The sequence below is a fragment of the Archocentrus centrarchus genome, chromosome 2 (assembly GCF_007364275.1).
Source record: "Archocentrus centrarchus isolate MPI-CPG fArcCen1 chromosome 2, fArcCen1, whole genome shotgun sequence".
NCBI classification, from domain to species: Eukaryota; Metazoa; Chordata; class Actinopteri; order Cichliformes; family Cichlidae; genus Archocentrus; species Archocentrus centrarchus.
The window spans coordinates 1,197,742-1,219,813 of record NC_044347.1 but is presented as its reverse complement, the minus strand read 5'-3'; the positions used below and the strand labels follow the sequence as shown (position 1 = coordinate 1,219,813).

Here is a 22,072-nt window from a genome sequence, read left to right as displayed (position 1 = left end):
TTAGAAATGACAGCTGATGGATTCTTAGCGCTGTCAGGATATTATGCGTTTTATATCATGTCGCCAGTAAGCAGCATGACAAAACTGGAAAAAAAATGGCTTCACCGGCTGCAGCTCACAGTGATAAGCACAGTGGAGTTGCATCACATTAAATTAGTTTTGCATAGAACACCCCCACCTCTGTAATTTCAAGTTAAGCTTACCCATTTAAAAAAAAAAAAAAAAAACACACTTCTCAGCAGTAGTTACCCCAATAAAGTGAAGTCTGGTCGCCACTGCAACACATAAGCCGCTACCACACTTTGATGTAGTCTTGCGCCTTCCCACCTGAACACGCAAGCAGTCTTCTGAATAAGTGACGCCAGAACTGAAATTTCACCTGTACCTGACAGAACGTCTCAACTCCTAATCAAATATAATGCTACATACACGACATTCAGCTTTTAGCTCTTTAAGTTTTTAGGGTAAAAGTACACACACAAAGTAAACATTCAGTCTAACTCACAGAGTAGTTATGTTAAAACATGTTGAGATTTGAACCCCGCTGAACAGCGCGGCTAATTACAACTAGCAAATGTGTTAAGAACAAATAACTGATGACACTTCGACGTTAAACGCTGTTTCAAATTTAAGGTAGAAAAAAATTTAAATATTTTTACACCGTTTATTAAATGTTTGGTTATGGTGGGGTAGCATACTTACTGTTTTATCTGAATCTCCTCAACAGTCAACGATCCGAAGAAATGGCGGTTGCACGTGCGGTCGGTCCCAGAGATACAGGCTCTGTCTCCGGCAAAGCTTACGTAATGACGTCAGACGTAAAGCTGCATTAAACTTAATTGTTTCAATTAGACTCAAAGTAAAAAGTTCGTTTGAGATAAAATGTGTGACTTTTAAGTTAATTGAACTCATGAAAGTAAGTTGTCATAACGAAAGGAAAAGAATTAAGTGAGGTTAATGTAAATAAGTCCATAACATGAACTACAGCCCAAATACACTTTTTAGAGTGCAGGCCTCTGTGGGTGCACTCTGTCTCCCTCTGAGCCCATGTTCCTGTCTAACTATAACATCTTTATGCTGCCACTTATCTAAACATAAACAAATTCTGGGTGCTATGAGTGGACCTTCATCACTCAGTCTTGTTCAAGCTGGGTTTTCATGACCCAGATTCCTCTCATCAGCAGTGGAGTCATAAAACACATCTTCTTCCTGATGTTTTAATTTGTCATACAGAGCAATCTTGTCCAGATTAATAACAGAACATGGTGATGTTGGTGATGTTTTAATGGTACGTACTGTGGCCGAACCTCAAAGATAAGATGAACTGAGACAGAAAAGTTAGTCTAGGACTAAGAGAGGAAAAGTATTCAGAACTGAGGGGATTACACTACCAGAAGGCAACATTGCAGACATCAAGGACAGCTACAAGTACCTTGGAATCCAACAAGCAAATGGGAACCATGAAGAGGCCACTAGAAAAGCTGCAACCTCCAAGTACCTGCAGAGAGTAAGGCAAGTCCTGAAGAGTCAGCTGAATAGGAAGAACAAGATCCGGGCTATCAACACCTATGCCCTGCCAGTTGTCAGATACCCTGCTGGGATCATAAGCTGGCCAAAGGAGGAAATGGAAGCCACCGATGTTAAGACAAGAAAGCTCCTTACCATGCATGGAGGGTTTCACCCCAAATCCAGCACCCTGAGACTGTACGCTAAGCGAAAGGAAGGTGGCCGAGAACTAGTGAGTGTCAGAACCACTGTCCTAGATGAAACAATGAAGATCAAGGAATACATCAGGAAGATGGCCGCAAAGGATCATGTACTTAGTGAATACCTCAGGCAGCAATAACCTGAGAAAGAACAGGAACCATCATGGAAGGACAGGCCTCTGCATGGCATGTACCACCGGCAGATAGAAGAAGTGGCTGACGTAGAGAAATCCTACCAATGGCTGGACTGACAGACAGCACAGAAGCAGCACAGAAACAAGCTCTGAGCACAAGATCGATAGAGGCTGGGGTCTACCCCACCAGGCAAGACCCCAGGTGCACGCTGTGCAGAGATGCTCCTGAGACAATCCAGCACATAACAGCAGGGTGCAAGATGCTAGCAGGCAGGGCATACATGGAACGCCATAACCAAGTGGCCGGCATAGTATACAGAAACATCTGTGCCGAGTATGACCTGGAAGTCCCGAGGTCAAAATGGGGCACGCCCCCCAAGGTGGTTGAGAACAACAGAGCTAAGATCCTGTGGGACTTCCAGATACAGACAGACAAACTTGTGGTGGCTAACCAACCGGACATCGTAGTAGTGGACAAACAAAGGAAGACGATCTTAGTGATAGACGTTGCAATACCAAGTGACGGGAACATCAAGAGGAAGGAACACGAGAAGCCTGACAAATACCAAGGGCTCAGAGAGGAGCTGGAAAGGATGTGGAAGATGAAACTGGGAGAGTGGCTCCAGCAGATTCCTGGAACAACATCCGAGATCTCTGTCCAGAAAAGCACAATACTGGGAACAGCTAAGATACTGCGCAGGACCCTCAAGCTCCCAGGCCTCTGGTAGAGGACTCGAGCTTGGAGGACAAAATAGACCACCGGTAGGGGTGAGCTGGGATTTTTTTTAAGTAAAAAACTAAACAAAACAAAAAAACAAACAAAATATATACACACTTTACTTGGGTGTCTTGCTAATATCATTAAAACTAGAAACATCCTCAGTGATCTAGCTAGCGGTTGATCACTGGGCATTGCGTCCTGCTGACACGCCCTCATGCCCAGCTGAGGATTTCACCTCTTCATTATCGGAGCTTTGCTGCACTGCATTTAGCAAACAGGAGCACACCCCGCGGACTCTACCCCAGCTAGATCTCTGCTTCACTGCAATTTGCAATCTACCATTGAGCACAGGCCACTTGGTTATGCCGTTCCATGCAGTGATAGTACAGTTACCTTGAAAAAGTAGTCCGACTACTGATTACTCCTTTAAAAAGTAACTTAGTTACTTTACTGATTACTTAATTTGAGAAGTAACTACGTTAGATTACTAGTTACTTTATTAGTTACTTTCAACAACGGCCGGTTTTGTGCCAAAAAGTGATCGTCTGTCATAAAGTGATCCTGATGTTTCTGTGTGTTTTTATGTGTAATGTCTTTGCTTATATTGGTAAACAGAGTGCAGCCAACATGATTTATGAAGGGCTTATATATAAAATGCAGAAATAACCTGTTTTTCAACAATCTTTAGGCATCTGTGTTATTGTACCTACATTATAATCAATCCAGAGCTTTTTGGCCACTTCAAATATCTTTATATAACTGTGATGTTATATTTTTTGTGATTTCTGCAGCCTTCTGAGCCAGATTTCTGTTTAAAAAGACATTTTTAATGTTGGACAGTTTTTACCTTGAAAAAAAAATACAGAATATATAAAAGTCACTTTACCAAAAACTTCTACTGTGATAGAAATGCTGTTTCTCACTCAAAATTGCCTGATATCATTCATGAGAGATATGTTTGATATCTGCTTCACAGATTATAGGTCAACAAGTCATTTACAGCCGTTTAAGTATGGGGAATGATTTTTTGGCAAATCCCGGAAATTTCTTTTTGGTAGACGATCACTTTTTGGCACAATACCAACCTCTACTACATACTGTAGCAGAGGGCTTTTCACCTTCTTCAGCTCCCCCCACTTACTGGTTTGTACCGAAGTCCAGCTTTTGTTGTTTGGGTGCTGGGGGGCTCCTGCATTAGCTGCAGCTCTGCTTCACCACCTGTTAGGACTCGCTCTGTAAGTTTGACTGTGCCGTGACTCCAGATGTTTCCTTATATTTGACGTAGCACTTTGTCACCAGCACAGAGTGCACAACTAACCTTGATGTTGTCATCTTTAGCTGACACAGACTCACAATAGTGTCTGTATTTCAGCTAGAAAACGCGCTTCTCTCTCCTCCCTCCATTGTTTACGTTTGTGTCGCTGTGTGTTATTGTCCTCATGATGAAAACGGGACTTAACTGTCGCATCTGCTGGACGTCACTGCCCGAGACACAAGAAGAAATCAAAAATGTATCTTTGTACTGAGGAAAATGACAAAAGTAGTAACACACAGTTACTTGAATAAGGAACTTTAATCTGATTACTGGACTGCAAATAGTAACGCGTTAGATTACTTGTTACTGAGAAAAAGTAGTCAGATTAGAGTAACGCGTTACTAAGTAGCGCGTTACTGACATCACTGGTTCCATGTATGCCCTGCCTGCTAGCATCTTGCACCCTGCTGTTATGTTTCATTCACTATGTGCACATTTGATCTCCCTACGGTCGTGTGTGCACTTGATATAACAGGGTACAGAAACCAGATATACAACCAGCATGAACTGGAGAAGTAAGAGGAAGAATGAAGATCAAAGGAAAAGTTCAGGCTTTAACACGAGTGGATCATTGTTGACAAGTTTTTCCACGCCTCCACTGTTCTGTGCTGTGAGTGTGCGTATGTGGCTGCGCGCGTGTTATGTTCACTGTGCAGAGAACGTCAGCTGTTATCTTCTCTTTTCTTCAGCTGTAGCCACCAGAAAGGATCGCTATGACATAGCAGTACTTCAGTACCGAGGGGCTCTGTCAAAATGTTTTTTATGCTTTAATCCCTTATTATCAACTAAAAATAGACCTGCAGTAGAAACGTAATTTGGAGGAATAAAAAGGATTACTTTAAACTCATTTAGCCCCCAGTTTTTCAACAAAAACACAACAGCAGCAAAGAGGCGGCGCCGTTACTGAGTGGGTCGGTTCAGGTGGATCAAAAAGAGCTCTTGTTACTGTAACCACCTTAAAACCTGTGCTGGTCCTTCAACAACCACCTGATCAGAAACATGACGAAAATATGCAGATGAATTGTTAATACGATAAATTCTTTCTTATCCGATTACTTGATTATTTGATGGAGTGATCAATACTAAAATAACCAATAGTTGCAGCCCTTCTTGTATTCAGAAAGCCATAGTCAAACGTTGTTTTCAGCACCAGTGGAGCTATGAAAGGCCTTCAAGAATAAAAAACTACAGTTCCCATCAAGATGTCACTTCTTGTTGTTGCATTAAAATGTAATAATTTATAAATTTGATAATTTATGCTCACAACATGGGGGCTGATCTTTGAACATAGGAAATGCTTTTAGCAGCTGATCGATAAAACATCTGGAATGTGTTTTTGTTGTGTATGCTTTTTATGCGATTTCTGCAAATCCAGGAGACAGCGGTCTGGGACACATTAAATTCATGATCTAAGTATAACTCTTTTGGACTATATGCAAGAATTATCACTCTCTCGATCTAATAAGGCCTGAGTTAGCGTTCTGCGTTGGTCCTACGTACATAACTGAAAATCCTCTCTGAACCTAACCTGAGATGCACGTCATGAAATGCAGCTACAGCTTCACAAAGACTGTGATTACTGCCGAGGCTTCAGAGGTGCTTTCTGTTACATATGTAAGATAAGATAGATAAGATAAGATAAAACTTTAATGATCCCACGACGGGGAAATTTGTGCATTACAGCAGCTCAGTACAGAGAAAAAATGAAAAGGATGAGTAAGAGCAAATAACTAAACTAAAACTAAAATAGAATAAAAATAAAATAAAAATAAAATAGCAAAAAAACAATAAACATATGCATAAGCACTATATACATAAATATATATATCAATGTCAATACACACATTTACAAATACACATATACACACACGTCAAAACACTATATACAGATATCAAAATATATGCATTATATAGGTGAGTGTAATAAATAAAATGTATCTGGACTGTAAGGATAAAGTGATGCAGAGGAGGAAAAGTGTCCAAGTGACTCAAGACATCATGAAGTGTTGTACAGTCTAACTGCTGTTGGGATGAATGACTGTGAAAGCGCTCCTTCCTGCAGCGAGGATGTTTCAGTCTCTGACTGAAGGAGCTGCTCAGCTCACCCACGGTCTCATGAAGAGGGTGATGGGGGGGTCCATGATGGAGGTCAGCTTTGCTAACATCCTCCTCTCACCCACCACCATCACAGACTCTAGAGGACATCCCAGCACAGAGCTAGACCTCCGCACCAGTTTGTCGATCCTGCTGGTGCGGAGGTCTAGCTCTAGGGCAAGTCACTCAATTAGCAAGCGGGAGCAGCATTTAGCAGTTAGCATTAGTTTGCTAATTAGCATTAGGTGCTGAAAAAAATTTATGGCTAGAACCCTGCATCACGAGAGTGAATCTGAAATATTACTTAAAGCATTCATTACTTTGAGGCCTGACTATTGTAATTTACAGTCAGATTTATATAAAAGCATCCTTAATATGCGTTCCTGGGGTAATTCTGTACCCCAAGTCCCAATTTTTAAAAATAATATTATTGGAGTAAATGTTATCGAGCAATCCTTTTACGAGTTTGTTCCTTGGTCCTTACTGGTCCTTTTTTTAATGCATTGCCCTCATCAATCAATAGCCACTTATTAACTTATTCATTTCAATTGCAAAAGTTACAGTTTTATGGACCTGGGGTAATTCTGTACCCCAGGGTTTCCATCATTGCCAAAAGGTGTCTCTTTTTGATGCAGCACTGCTACCTTGTGGTATCTCTATATAGTTAGGATATATAGATATATATATATAGATATATATACATAGATAGGTATATAGATAGGACTAGAATACTTGAATCAAATCCTATATACATCCAGCTGCAACTGTAAAAGATCTGAGAGAATAAATAGGGATAAGACATAAAAAAAGTGTCAGCATATCTGGCATGGCTAAAAATACAGAACATTGACCTTGGACTTGAGGAGGTTATTGTACAGTGAACACAGAAAAAAGTGATTTGTCGTAATAAAAATATTTTGAAAAGGTTTCATATCAGACAAATTTAGATGAAATTAGCTAGTCTTTCTATACATATATCTGGATATTTTTGCTCCCAAGTCTTATCAGCTACCTGGTATTGTGTAACTTCATTTTAGGTATGTTCATCCAGAATGAGGTTGCTAATGATAAATGTTTTGCAGAATATTCCAATTCAGTTTAAGTGCATTCATTGTTTCTTTGGTGGTTAAATGCATGCAGTGTTCATTTATTGGTTGAAATAAAGTTCATTTTATGGTTATATCTATGCTTTCTTTGATTAAATCCATGGGGTACAGATTAACCCCAGGTCACTAAAAACGTAAGCAAAAAAGTGAACGCATATTAAAGGCCTTCAGTTGATCTAAAATGGTGCTGACAAGGAAGATAAAGAGAGATCATATTTAGCTTCTCTTAAATACTTTCTGTCAAACCCATTGTTGAATCTTAAGGACTACAGGGTACCTATTATCCCAGCAGAGCACTTTGCACTCAGAGTGCAGGCTTACTTGGGATTCCTAGTGTTTTCAAACATAGATGTGTAATATTAAATAAGTTGACACAACTAGTGCTATCTGCTATGAATGGTCACATAATAAATGAAGCTAAAATGTACTGAACATATAGAATGGATGGATGCCATTGTATCTAAAAAAAAAATAAATCACTAAAATAAAAATGTTGTGTGTCTGCAGTCTGTCAGGCTGTCTGATCACAGAGGAAGGCTGTACTTCTCTGGCCTCAGCTCTGAGCTCCAACCCCTCCCATCTGAGAGAGCTGGACCTGAGCTACAATCATCCAGGAGACTCAGGAATGAAGCTGCTGTCGGCCGCACTGAAGGATCCACTGAAAACTCTCAGGTATGGAGAGGATGTCTGGTAGAGTTGGACTTTTCCAGGAACAGTGATGATAACTGCTTTTTGTCACATTTAATCTTTGGATGTTTGTTTTACAATGGTGCAGTCATTTTTAGAAAATGACTTTTCTCCCCATGAGCCTAATTCAGATTGATCTCTGTATATAGAGGCCTGGAACATGTTTAGCCTAACTCAACAGAAAGACTGGATCTGTTAGCGTGTCGCAGGTTGACAAAAAGAAGAGAAATAAATCATTATTAAGGTTTTACCATCAAGAACTGTCATAGAACGTGACAAATCAAGTTAAATGCTTTTTGTACAGTTAAGAGCAAGCAACCTCACAGAGATCTATTTATTGATTGATTTGTTAATTTATGTATTTATTTATAGCACTTTTAACAGAAAAGAGTCACAGATTGCTTTGCATGAACAGCATTTGTACAGAAAGCTGTAACAACTTTAAATCCACTGCAAAGCAAGTTTCAGCACCACTGGCTAACAGCAGTCCAAACAGCAGCACTTATTAAATGGCAGTGCTTACAGAAAAGTCCTGGAAGTCCTCAACAACTCACCTCAGTATCACTGTCATTGGACAGAAGCTTCTCTAACTCAGTGGCCCATATTTCACAAACTTCTCCTCCAGAGTAGATCATTGTAGATGCTTCACCCCCGGCATTAAGAGGTAAACAGAGACCTTACAGCCTACACTCAGTGGGTAAACACAGGCCAGAGCATTTTAGGTGATTTGTCTCTAAAAATGTAAAATATCATAGAATATTTAACACATATCCTTTTTTTTATTCCTGAGTTATTGCTAAGAGTTGATATTATTAAGATATTTCCAAATATAGTCTGTGCAAAAATGTCTTTAAACACAAACAGCAGTAGAAACACACCAGCCAGCTGCAGCGATTATGGGGAAATGTAAGACAGGCTGAGCAGCCAGAGTCCCAATGACAAGAGACCTCAATGGGACCTCCTGAGCGGTCTTTATTTGAGCCAGAGAAACCTGAGCCCAGGGGGCCCATGACACCCAAACCTGTACTAGAAGCCGAGCCAGAGAGACCTGAGCCCGTGGGCCACTCTTCATCTCCACTTCTACCTGAGCCTGAAAGCTCTGAGTCTGTGGATCCTGAGCCTGAACCTGAGCCCGTACGCCCAGCCAAACACCCTCAATCAGAGAGTCCAGAGCCTGTGGGTAACCTGCTTCCTGGGTCTGAGTGTCTTGACTTGTGGCCACCTGCTAAGCCTCCTGAGGAACTCCATCTTTGCTGATGTTGGCCTCCTGAGGGGTTCCACCTCGTCCACTGATACTGGCTTTCATTCACAAAGACAAGGGTCTTTGTCAGTGAGGTTTTTCATTTATTAGTGTGTTTTTAATTTATAGAATTACAGGATTAGTGCTGTTTTTCAGTTCCAGTATTTAGATGGTAGCTTCATCTGCTTTAAACTAAAAATATACTTTACCTGTAAAAGTTTAATTGTAAACTTGGCACAAAAGAAAGAAATTAGTGTTTTTTCTTTCTTGGATCAATGCTTCCTGGCAACAGATCTTATACTGTTGGAAAACCTGTTTATTTCCCTTTAAATGGTTTAAGGAAATTGCATTTGTCAGTTGAGTAGCAGAGATGAGTATGGAGGCTGTGCCCATGGAAACTTTGCCAAATCTTTTCTGCCAAAAGCAACCAAGTTGTTTCCATTTGAGCAATATTGCTGAGTAGTAGGTATGGCTTTAATATGAATCAATTATGAGTCACAGCCCCATTTATGGCAGTGAGTCATCCCTGAACAACATGTTAGACAGTGCTCAGCCAATCAGAAGTTGGCAAATCAATAAGGCTGCAGCCTAGAACTGATGTTACTAATAACAGACTAACCCTTTACCTAGAAATGTGGGATTCTCCAGTTTCTCAGTTCCTGCCAGCTGTTCACTGGCCTGGTCAGTTGCTAGATATGAGGAATCTCCACTTTCTGTATGTTAGTCAATAATGGTCAAGTAGGAACAGCCAGTCACACAGCATAATATGATCAAATTATTAAGTTAAGATAATCAGGCGTGAGAAGGAGGCTGCATGTCATTAGCATATATTATCATAGCATTAGCAGCCTGAAATCCTCCATGTAGTTTAGTCTCCACTTCAGATAAATACAGCCAAAGGTTTCAAAGTACTAAACATCCAGGAATGTTAATATCATGTTATGTATTAGTTTTGGAGTCTATACATTTGATCCTCACATGGAATGAAGTGTATGCATGAAAATGTTGGACTGTTCCTTTATCAGTGTGTAACAGTGTGTGTCTGAGAGTGATGTAATGTCCATGTGTGCATGCTGACAGAGACTGTGCTGCTCTGACCCCCCTCCTCCTTTCAGGGCGGAGCCTGCTGGAGTGCGATGGCTGATCCCAGGTCTGAGGAAGTGTAAGTGTGTTTTTAATGTGATTGATGAAAACAAAGCAGCACACATTCAACCATCTTCAAACTGTCACATCACTCATTCACATCTCTGATGTCAGGAGTCATCATCAAAGTGTCAATCAATGAACAGATGATGGATCAATAACTGCAGCTGGATTGTGTTTGTTCTCTCCATCAGATTCCTGTCAACTCACAATCGACACAAACACAGTGAACACAACCCTACAACTGTCTGACAACAACAGGAAGGTGACACATGTGAAGGAGGTTCAGTCATATCCTGATCATCCAGACAGATTTGATCATTGGGCTGAGCTGCTGTGTAGAGAAGGTCTGACTGGTCGCTGTTACTGGGAGGTCGAGTGGAGAGGAAGGGTTGACATATCAGTGAGTTACAGAAGAATCAGAAGGAAAGGAGACAGTTATGACTGTGTGTTTGGATACAATGATCACTCCTGGAGTCTGAACTGCATTAGCAATGGTCCTCAGTCTGTCTGGCACAGTGGCAGACGAACACCCATCTCCTCCTCCTCCTCCTCCTCCTCCTCCTCCTCCTCCTCCTCTGTCTCTAACAGAGTAGCAGTGTATGTGGACTGTCCTGCTGGCACTCTGTCCTTCTACAGAGTCTCCTCTGACACTCTGATCCACCTCCACACCTTCAACACCACATTCACTGAACCTCTTTATCCTGGGTTTGAGTTCGGGTCTCCTGGTACCTCAGTGTGTGTGTGCTGAGCTGAGTGTAAAGAGCGTCCTCCTGTTAGAGAAACACTCTGACTGTTGAACAGATAGTTCAGTCTGTACATGTCTGTCTCTTTCACTCACAAACACGTTTTCACATTCATGGATTCAGTCAGTTGATGTTTGAAACTGTTCTCAATGATTCCTTGTAAACTTCTTCCTCTTCAGTCCTTTAAAGATGGAAGCTGCCATTATTCCAGGATCCACATGTTGTTTTTCTGTCTTTTTCCACTCAAAGCTTCACAGTGAATATCAGGATGTTGTGTTTCTCTGAAGCTCACTTCACAACCAGCTCCTCTGCATTTTCAACCAGTCTGAGCTCATTCAAATCCATCCAAATGTGGCAGTTGGTATTGGAGGGAAGAAGGGGAGGTGCCTTTAGTGTTTCCAGGGGTGTATATATACAATCAGCTGCAAGTAGAAACAGACGTGTTTTGTGAGTGGGACCAGGCCAGTGGAGTGAGGCAAGTGCACACCTCACACCATGTGAGTGGCATAATTTTGGGCATGAATAATGGTAGGTTTTAAGTTTTATTTATTCATTTTTTTACAGAAGTGTCTGAAATTGTGTATTTACATATTAATTTCAGACCTGTGAAGCAGCTCATAGTCAATAGAGGTAGACTGACATATCAGGCATTTGAGTGCATAGAAGTAACACTGGTTAGAATGGATTTGAAATGTTTTTTTATTAAACTTTAACAGTGTAAATTTGTCCCCTTGCAGGGCACATGTGAGCCATAAGCTGCTCTTGCTGTGCAAAATTGATTTTGGTGATTTGTTTTCTTTGTCAGTGTATGTATTTGTCTAGTCCACCCCGCTAAGTGAGCTGGTGCGGGGAAAAAGATATGGGGGTTGCCCAGAGAGTGGACTAGTTTCTTTTCTATTTTATTGTGTTTTTTGTTTATTTTCATTTTGCATTTCTATTCCAATCAAAATGTAGCTTTTCCTTTCATTCATTTCCATTCCACCAGTTTTGTCTCAGGTTTTTGCATGCATGTGTACATTTCTTTATGGGTTGCAGTGATTCCAAATAGATTGAAATGACTATTGAAGGGGTTTGTCCACCTAGTGTGTTCTGATTAATCTGTAGTGAAGCTGCCACTGGATACATTGTGGATTGGGAAGTGACCTGACATGTTTACTTCTGAATTTATCATTATGAAATAAAGATTTGCTTTTAAAAGAAAAACAAACCTTTGATTGAACAGAGTATTTTATCTTTTTTTGCAATTGACCGGTCGTAGGTGTAACACAAATCTTTGATTTCTCTTTCTTAATGCCATTTTTCCAACCTCTCCACATGCTCTTACTGTTGGACTCATTTTTGGAAGCTGTGATGGAAGCAGGACAGGAAGGAAGCTCTCAGCAGGAGCACCTTTTCACAATAAGAGCACATTTGCATGCTTTGTGCTTTTGAACTGATCCAATGACAGAAACATGAACTTCCATATTGATCAGATGTTGATGTGCAGCTCTGATGTCACTAACATCTCCTTGAAGTCTTCATTGATGGTGATTTGTGGCCCTCTGCTGGTGAGAAGATGAACTGCATGAAGTGTTTGAAATGAGCTTTTTCTAATTGGACTGCTGACTGCTGTTAACCACACTGAGACCAACACTGATGTCTTCAACACAAACACTGATGTGGATGAACAGTCACTAAAGACTATTAATGTCTATTTGTGTCTTTAACATGTTTGTGTTTGTCACAGAGAAACTCTGATTGGATTTCTGGATCTTTGCTCTTTTCCCTGCAGTTCGTTCCCACAATGACTCCATGATGGAAATCTCTAATAAAGTCATCAAATGAACAGCATGTCTCCCAGTGTTTGTGTGTCCTTTGTGCTCTTCTCCTTGTATCCAGTCTCTGCTGCTGTGTGCTGTGCTGCACTCACTCACAGATCAGAGTACATGTACAGTTATCCCAGCGACACCAGGAGGAGACAAATGTTTGGCTTCATTTACAAACAACAATCTCAGCTATGGATTCAAACAGCAGCAAATATGCAAATGAATCCTATTCAGGCTCCACCTTTGACCTTTTCTTTTCCTTCCAAAGGTCAGAGCACTGGGAAGCGTCATGTTGGCTTTCTTCCAAATCAGAAGCTTGAAGCTGTCAGGGGGAGTCTCAGGGTCAGGGTGCTGTCTCACTGATCCTGAAATGAACCTCTGAGAGTTTCCATCCAGTTTATAGTTCCCTTTAAATCAAACATTTCCTCCGGCCTGTGCTGCTGTTTCTCCATCTGTGCACTGCTCACATATCTGCCCTGTGTGAGGATCAGAAAACTAATCACTGCTCATAAACATCCATTTAAAAAGCTCAGCAGCATCTCTGAGCAGAGATCAGGACTCACAAACCTTCTCAGGAGAGAACCATCAAATCCCTCCAGCAGCCATCTGCTCATATTAGAATTAATGTTTCCATCAGCTGAGCTCCAGCTAGCTGTGCATCTCCTCAGCAAAGTGGACGTAGATGTGAAAAAGAAAAGAGTTCCTCCATGAAATGTGTCCTGAAACAGTCTGAGAGAGTGCATGATGGGAACTAAACACTGAGTTTAGAGATTAATGCAGCCAATGGACATCAAATGTGTTCCAACTGATAACTAGTGAGTCATCTGTGTGTGCTGAAAGCTGTTCAAACACCATGTTTATAATATACACACACTCAGTTATAGAGAACTGAAAAGAATCAAGAATGTAATTAATTAGTAAAAAAAAGTCTGCGTAGCTTCTCTCCAGGTACTCAGGCTTCCTCCCACAGTCCAGAGACCTCCACTAGTGGTTTTAGGTTAACTGCACTGAGGTGTGAGTGTGAATGGTTGTCTGTCTCTTTGTGTTAGGCCTGTGACAGGCTGGTGACCCGTACAGGTGTACTTCTCACCCTATGAATCAAGAAGACTTTATTGTCATATATATGTAAACATATAATGTAAACATATAATGAAATTTGCGTTCCAGAACACCCATCCAAGAGAAATACAAAAACAGAAGCAAACAGGGGGGACAGGTGTCTGAGGTCTTGCAGCCATTGCCGGCGTTCCCTTTATCAGTCCCAGAAAAGGAAACAACACACATCATGGGGTAGTTAGGTTAAAAAAGAGTCATCTGGTTCAGTGTTCGACATGAGCACCATACCAGGGTCCAAAAAAACCACCTTAGCAAAGCATATTTGCACATTTAAAGCCAGGATAGCAATATGGTCGGGGAAGGGAGGGAGCAGGAGGGTATGCAGATGGAGACGATTGGGTCAGGGCATTGTGGAGCCAGATGCCAGCTCCTAGCCAAAACAGTTCGCTGATAGTGATGGAAGTTCATCAGCGGCCGTGGTACACCAGATCCAGCTTCACAAATCACAGAGAGGGCTGAGGGGGAGAGCGACCGTCACACATAGGCCTGGAGAGATATGGTTGCCAGCCCAAGGCCGGCAGGGGAGCCGAATTCCTGATAATGCAGATGTTGTTTTGGAACAGGCTGCTTGTTTTTTTCCAACAGCCTTCAGTCTCACTGGGAACCATTCAGTAATCCAATGTTCCAAATTCATTTGTTACCATCCTCACCGTGCAGAACCGAAGCTTATCTCCAGATCGAACCCCTCTCACCTGCGAGCACGTTCTCGGCTGGGCTACTTGCCTGCTTTACGGCTCAGGTCCAACAGGCTTTGATTCTGAGTTTGTACGGCCCTGCACAGACCATCCACCTGGGTCTGCAGCCTCTGCAGATGTCGAACTGCTGCCCAGATTTTCTTGATTTCCCGGTAAATCAGGTATCCTCCGAGCCCAAACAGAAAAGATACCGCTACCAAATAGCCGAATATATAGGCGTCTTCCACGTCTTCAACCTCGAGGGCTGAGAAGCACACAGGTCTCCACGAGCTCCAAGAATCGATGACGCATCCAACTGGGTCTGTTCCACTAGGACACGCAGGCTCCCCTTTCCCCGATCTCATAGTGGAAAAAATTCGATCAATGGTGTTGAGGGCCCAGTTTGCCAGATCCATGTTGCTCTCAATCTTATTCTTATTTGGACAGTGTGTAAGAGACGCTCTCACAGCAAGCAGCAAGCGGAGAGATGGGGAGGGCAGGGAGAGAGATAGTGCGACCGTCTCCGTCAAAGAGCAGGATAGGAGCTGGAAAGAAGTCGCAGTTACTGTTCAGCAGGTCTGATCTGCTGAACAATAACAACAATGAATCAGCATCTTTATAGATATATTATAACTATAAAGAGTTGAACTCACGTGCTATTGCAATATTGGGAGTATTGAATATCAAATAATACACTGAATTGATAGAGTCACTGAGTTAACTGTTGGCGTGACCCTAAACCCGGCTGCTTTGCTTCTTCAGTCACACCTGAATGTTGGCTTCTTGAACAAACTGGATTCATCAGCTTGTTCTGGATGTTCCCTCTGATGTTACAGAGTTTCTCACAGTAACATCAGTGTTTCAGTGCAGAGGAACTGACTGACACTAACATCTGCTTTAAGGTCCAGAAAGTTCTTAGTGTCCAGCTTTCATTCAGAGCTGAGCATCAACCAGCAGATCACTGTTTGTGTCCTAAACTGATGACAGGGTGAAGATGATGCCCGAGCTCGTCTGCATTCTCTGAGCCATGTGATCTGATCTGTATGAATGAAGAAATGACTGACAGGTGCTTCAGGCTCTGCGTGTGTCAGTGTGTGTTCATGGTTAAAAACATGTTGTCATGCTCAGACTGACTCTCAGTCAGAGTGAAGTTCACATGTTGAAGCTTGTGTCAACATACTGATCTCTGTTTACAGTCCATCTTCACCTGCACAGCAAAGACAGAGCAGAGGTGAAACTAACTGTCCAATCAATGAGCAGCATCAACACCTCAACTTCATTCAAACTCTATTATTGTACATTTAGTTGTGTGAATAAATTAGTGCAGATAAATCAGTGAGTGAAAGCTTCCAAACATGGATCTGGGAAACAGTGAGAACTCACTGAGGCCACCTACAGGGCAGGTGGGGAACAGCAGGGATCTGAAACATCTGAGATGTTAGTGAGAACTTAGAAAAAGGTCCTTCAGATGCTCTCAGTGATCAAAGTTGATGTCAAACAGAAGATAAATCCACTGATTGTTTGTAAAGTTGATCTGCTGCTCACATGAATCCTGTGATCAAAGCTTGATTTGATTGAAGCTTCTTCAAAGCACATTTGAACATGTTGAGCTCATCAATGAAAGTGCAGACTGAGAGTGGATCACATGATCTTGAAGGAGGGTCAAACATGTTCAGTATTGTCACACAGGTCTAGATGGTCCCTGATATCATAGCTGCTCAAACACTGATGATCATATTTGAAGAATTATTACTGATGGCAGCAAAGTTTGAATGGAGCTCTCTGTCTGTGCTGATTTGTCGCCCTCTGGAGGTGCAAACACAAACTGCATGATGTCACTTTAATGAACACAGCTGACACGAAGTGTTTTGAAATGAGCGACACGTCGCAGCATCCAGTTTGTCCCAGTAAAACGAGCTCCTGCAGCAGTGGATAAACTGTGTGCTGCTCACAGTTAGCAGAGACACATCTGGAATCAACATCAGCCATTCAAAGCTCTTCTTCTTCTTTGCTCCTCCACTTGTCCACTTTCCTCCATTTCCAAAGGACACACTGCACACCATGCTGAGATGGTCCAAGTCTGCAGCTCATATCTCTGTGATGATCACCTTGTTGCTGCACAAATACTATCTGATGTGTGTCAAACTGTGTTATCTTTGGCATTTTTCATGGATCGACCAAAGAAATGGGAACAAATGATGTGTGTGTGTAACAGCTGCTGGTAACAAAGTGTCTAAAGCTTCAGATGTTTTCAGCGCTCTGGTTTGTTTAAAGCTGGATCAGCATCACGTCTTCATTCAGCTGCTGACTCCTGATGGAACATTTAGCATCTTTAGTGAGTTTAGTGGAAATGTGCCTCACAAAGATGACATGCTGCTATAATGAGAATTCAAATGCAGCACTGATAGAAACACTGTCACTTTGTCTAATGTGAGAAACAGCTTCAAGTTCCTGAAGAAGAAATGATGATGATTTAGTGTGAATGCAGCTTCAAATGGAGGCTCTGCTCTTTATGTTGCTGTCAGAGGTGTGAGTGTGTTACAGCTGTCAGCACACAGACACACAAGCACAGCTTCATGTTTCTATCAGCAGATTCATGTGGACTCGCCTTCATTTGCATCAACAACCTTTCTGTTTGTTTCTTTTTGCCATTTTTGCTCCATTGTTTTGGTTTTTGCTCCTTTGGTTTCAGTGAGTTTGGCATTTCTTTGCTTTCTCATTGGGAACATTTGCACCTTTGATTTGGCGCCTCCTTCAGTCAGATTCATTATCAGGGGAGCAGCTGCTGGACAGCTCCCAGGCTTCAGTGTGTGGATCCAAAGAGAGAGGTTGCAGGTTCAAATCCAGCTTTCAGCTTCTTGTTTGTAGAAAGGCCCTTTTTAATAGTTGCTGTCACTCACACAGTCACACCTCCACAATGATGTGGTGGATGCTGGTGGTGCAGTCTGTTGATGTGTGTGCTAGATTGACTTTATCATTGTATTGATTATTAATCAATACAATGAAAAAGACATCGAAGCCTCCCTCATGATGGCAGAAGCCTTCATTATGGAACATTTTGGTGCTGAAACCCGGGAATAAGGACTTTATTTATTTCTTAACAAAGTGAAGTGCTATCGGCTCATTTTAGCAGCCAGTATGACGGAAGGATTGGAGCGGTTAAAGAGGAAGCGGGTGACCATCTGTACCACTACGACCAAACTGTTGACCCGACTGGAGGAGGAGGTGGGCAAGGAGAGTCCAGACACTAACAAATTACGTGAGTTCCTGGCACTTTTATTATCAAAGGAGGAAATTTTATTGGATTTGGACAAGGGCATAGAAGATGAAACTCGTATGGAAGAACTGGACACTGAAATAATAAACTCACAGGATTACATGGAACGGATTATCACTTGGAAGGTCCGCACCACCAACATAATTGGGTCACAGGAGAGCACTAGAGACATCCCGAGAGTGCGTGAGTGATGTAAGCAACGGTTCATTTTCATCACAGTCAAGACAAACTGTTAAACTTCCAAAGCTAATGATAACGAAGTATGATGGGGAAATCAGCCAGTGGCAGGAATTCTGGTCACAGTATGAAACAGCTGTTCACAGAAATGATGCACTATGTAAGACGGACAAGTTTACTTACCTCAGATCCTACCTGACTGGAACAGCTGCTGGGACTATTGCAGGGCTGACAGTGACAGATGTCAACTATGATGCTGCAATAGAGTTACTCCAGAATCGCTTTGGGAGAAAGGATGTTGTGATAAGTGCCCACATGTCCAAACTACTGAACTTAACACCTGTGAAAAGATCTTCTGATGTTGCAGCTTTAAGGCACTTGTATGATGAATGTGAGATCCAGATACGCAGCGTGGAGTCCCTTGAGTCCCAAGATGGCGCCACTGTGTACGGGCTGCCGTCAGCTGTTCTGTGTATTGTTTGCTGTCGCTCTGTTCCTGGTAGTCATCTGCCCAGATGTCTCCGCTTTGATCACCTACGATCGGCAGACACTTCTAAACCTCCAGTTTGTTTTGGTACCAGCATATACTGTAAAGAAAAACTCAACGATTTTTCCTCCACACCTATCGGATGTACCTGAGAATTTGCGCCGGCTGCCCAGTGCTCCGGTCCCCAACAAACGCCAGAGGAGACGCGGAAAGCGGGGAGGTATCGCGGTGCGGGTCAAAACTTACCTGAGACTCCTAGGTTTGTCTGTTCATTACCCCCTGGATGGTGGTCTTTGCCGCCTCAAGGCTGTTGGGCTGCCTGTGGATTTCGGGCGTCGCTGGATCAGGCCGATTGTCCCACCTGTCATCCTGGAGACTCGGCGTCCCTCGTCCTGGCGCAGGATGCGGGATCGTGGAGGCGGCGTAAACCATGCTAACCTTCGCCTGTTGAAGCGGGCCCCGGCCTCAGCTAACAAGGATCTGGACATCCGAATGGCCCTACTAAATGCTAGATCGTTAGCCAACAAAACTTTCCTTCTCAATGACTTTTTCATCGCACAGCAGTTGGATTTTATGTTTGTGACTGAGACGTGGCTTCATGCTGGTGAGTCTGCACCTTTTTCCGAACTTTTACCTCCCGGCTGTTCTTTCTTCAGCTCCCCGCGGATCTCTGGAAAAGGTGGAGGACTTGCTTCAATATTTAAATGCAGTTTTCGCTGTCGTCAGGTCTCGGCAGACCTGTATGCCAGCTTTGAACTGCAGCTGTTGGAGATAAACTCTTCCCCCTCGGTGCTCTGCGCGGTGATTTACCGACCACCGAAGTGCACGAAGGACTTCATCGGTGACTTTGCTGACTTGCTGACGGGTCTCATACTAAAATATGACCGTATTTTAATTGTTGGCGACTTTAATATTCATGTGTGTTGTGAGAGTGGTCCACTGGTTAAAGAATTTGCCTCGCTTATTGACTCTTTTGACTTAACACAACTCGTGTGTGGTCCCACTCATGAAAAAGGTCACACACTGGATCTGGTGTTGTCTTATGGACTTAGAGTCTGCATCACAGGGATACGTGACTGTGGTATATCGGACCATTTTCCTGTTTTATTTACAGCAGCGCTCCCCAGCTCTGGGATAAATAGAGTATCCTCTACACGTCGTGTGCGCTTGGTTAACTCTTCATGCGCTGCTGATTTTGCAGCTGCTTTTAAAAACTCTGACTTAAGCAATTTGGATTTTTGCTTGAGCCTGAATACCGAGGACTTCACTAACTCTTTTATATCTGCTTGCACTGCTGTACTGGACTGTATTGCCCCTTTTACAACCAAACGCACCAAACCTTCCTCCCAGCCCTGGCTGGATGAGACAACCCGCGCTCTCAGACGTGAGTGCAGACGCGCTGAGAGAAGGTGGAAAAAGGATAAGCTCCATGTCTCCTTAGAGATCCTGCGTAACTGTTTATTGAAATACCAGAAAGCAGTAAAATATGCAAAGTCTGCTTATTTCTCTAACATTGTTTCAAGTAACAGTCACAGGCCTCATTTTCTTTTTAGTGTTTTTAATTCACTCGCTGATCCTCGCTGTAATGTAAACCAAGCGAAGGTCTGTCCTGCACTGTGCGAAAACTTTAAGAAATTTTTTGTGGAAAAAATTTCTGCCCTCAGGCCTTCATCACCTCAGCCTGAAACAGGCTCATCTGCACCTCCTCCCAGCAGAGCTGTCTTTGAGCAGTTTGAGCCTGTCACACTCTCCACACTAAAGGAGGTGATTCAGAATATGAGACCTGTAAACTCTCCCACAGACTGTGTTCCATCTCGCCTTTTTAGAGAGGCTTTTGATTCAGTGGGACCAGCTATCCTCGCTCTGATTAACAGTGCGCTTGCATCTGGTTGTGTTCCAGCTGCCTTTAAACATGCAGTTGTACAGCCTCTAATCAAGAAGAAGAACCTTGACCCTGATGTTCTTTCAAATTACAGACCAATTTCTAAATTACCATTTTTATCCAAGGTTCTTGAAAAAGGTGTTTTTAAGCAACTTCAAGCATTTTTAAGTGAACATGGAATGTGGGAAAAGTTTCAGTCAGGTTTTAGAATGCGTCACAGCACAGAGACGGCTCTTTTAAGAGTTTTTAACGATCTGCTTTTAACTGTGGACTCTGGTAGTCCTGCAGTTTTAGTACTTCTAGATCTGTCAGCTGCCTTTGACACTGTGGACCACGAGATCCTTCTATCCCGCCTAGAACATGAAATTGGCATTAAAGGCACAGTTCTGACTTGGTTCAGATCTTATCTTACTGATAGAAGTTTCTCTGTCCATCTAGGAAACTGTTTTTCTACCACAGCAAAGCTTTCTTGTGGAGTGCCTCAGGGGTCCATTCTGGGCCCAATTCTTTTTTCATTGTATATGTTGCCTCTAGGGTCGATTTTTAGGAAACATAATATTTGTTTCCACTGTTTTGCTGACGACATCCAGGTGTATATGCCCATCAAACTGAACAGCAGAGATCCATGGGAACCCCTGCTGAACTGTCTAAGTGACATCAAGTCCTGGATGAGAAACAATTTCCTAAATCTTAATGAAAGCAAAACCGAGGTCATATGCTTTGGTAAATTTGACCCCTCAAGCTACTCCTCTGGCACTCCGAGTCATTTGGCTCCTCACTGTCGTGATGCTGTGAAAAATCTGGGTGTCATTTTAGATAGTAGTTTTAAAATGGAGAAGCAAGTAAGTGCTGTTACCAAAATCAGTTTTTACCAACTCAGAGTCATTGCCAAGGTAAAACCTTATCTCCCGCAGCAGGACCTGGAAAAAGTTATTCATGCTTTTATTACTTCCCGCCTGGACTACTGTAATTCTCTGTACTTTGGCATAGATCAATCATCTGTGCGCCGCCTGCAGGTAGTCCAGAATGCGGCAGCTCGTCTTTTAACCGGTTTAAAAAAGCATGAACACATTACCCCAGTCCTGTCATCCCTTCACTGGCTCCCTGTCCGTTTTAGAATCGATTTTAAGATTTTATTGCTTACTTTTAAAGCCTTAAACGGACTGGCACCTTTGTATCTGTCTGAGCTGCTTCACTGTCACACCCCTGTAAGAGCTCTGAGGTCATCGAACCAGCTGCTCTTACAGAGGCCTAAAACTAGACTAAAACAGAGAGGTGATCGAGCTTTTGCAGCAGCAGCACCAAAGCTATGGAACGATCTACCTCTCCATATCCGCACAGCTCAGACGATACACACATTTAAATCTCTATTAAAAACACATTTCTTTTCCTTGGCATTTGGCTGCAGTGCTACCTCCTTTTAGATGATTGTTTTATGGTATTTTATGGTACTTGTTTTAAACGTTTTAATTTTTAATTTTCTTATGTTATTTATTGTTCTTAATGTTTTTATTTATTTATTTTTATTTTATTATTTTATTTATTTATTTATATATTTTTATTTTTATTTAGTATAGTCCTTGGGGTTACAGATCTTGTACAGCACTTTGGTCAACGTCGTTGTTTTAAATGTGCTTTATAAATAAACTTGACTTGACTTGACTTGACTTGACTTGGAGTGCAGGGTGATACGTACGGCTGCCTGCTCTGTCCAGTGCTGCTACAGCTCATTCCAGAAGACATAGCGCTTGCTTACACGTGG

General features: G+C 42.3%; 1 pseudogene; it reads right to left on the bottom strand.

Annotated features, from left to right (window-relative positions):
- LOC115791158 (NACHT, LRR and PYD domains-containing protein 12-like) overlaps positions 1-22,072 on the bottom strand; it is a 1,329,445-nt pseudogene that overhangs the window by 513,972 nt on the left and 793,401 nt on the right.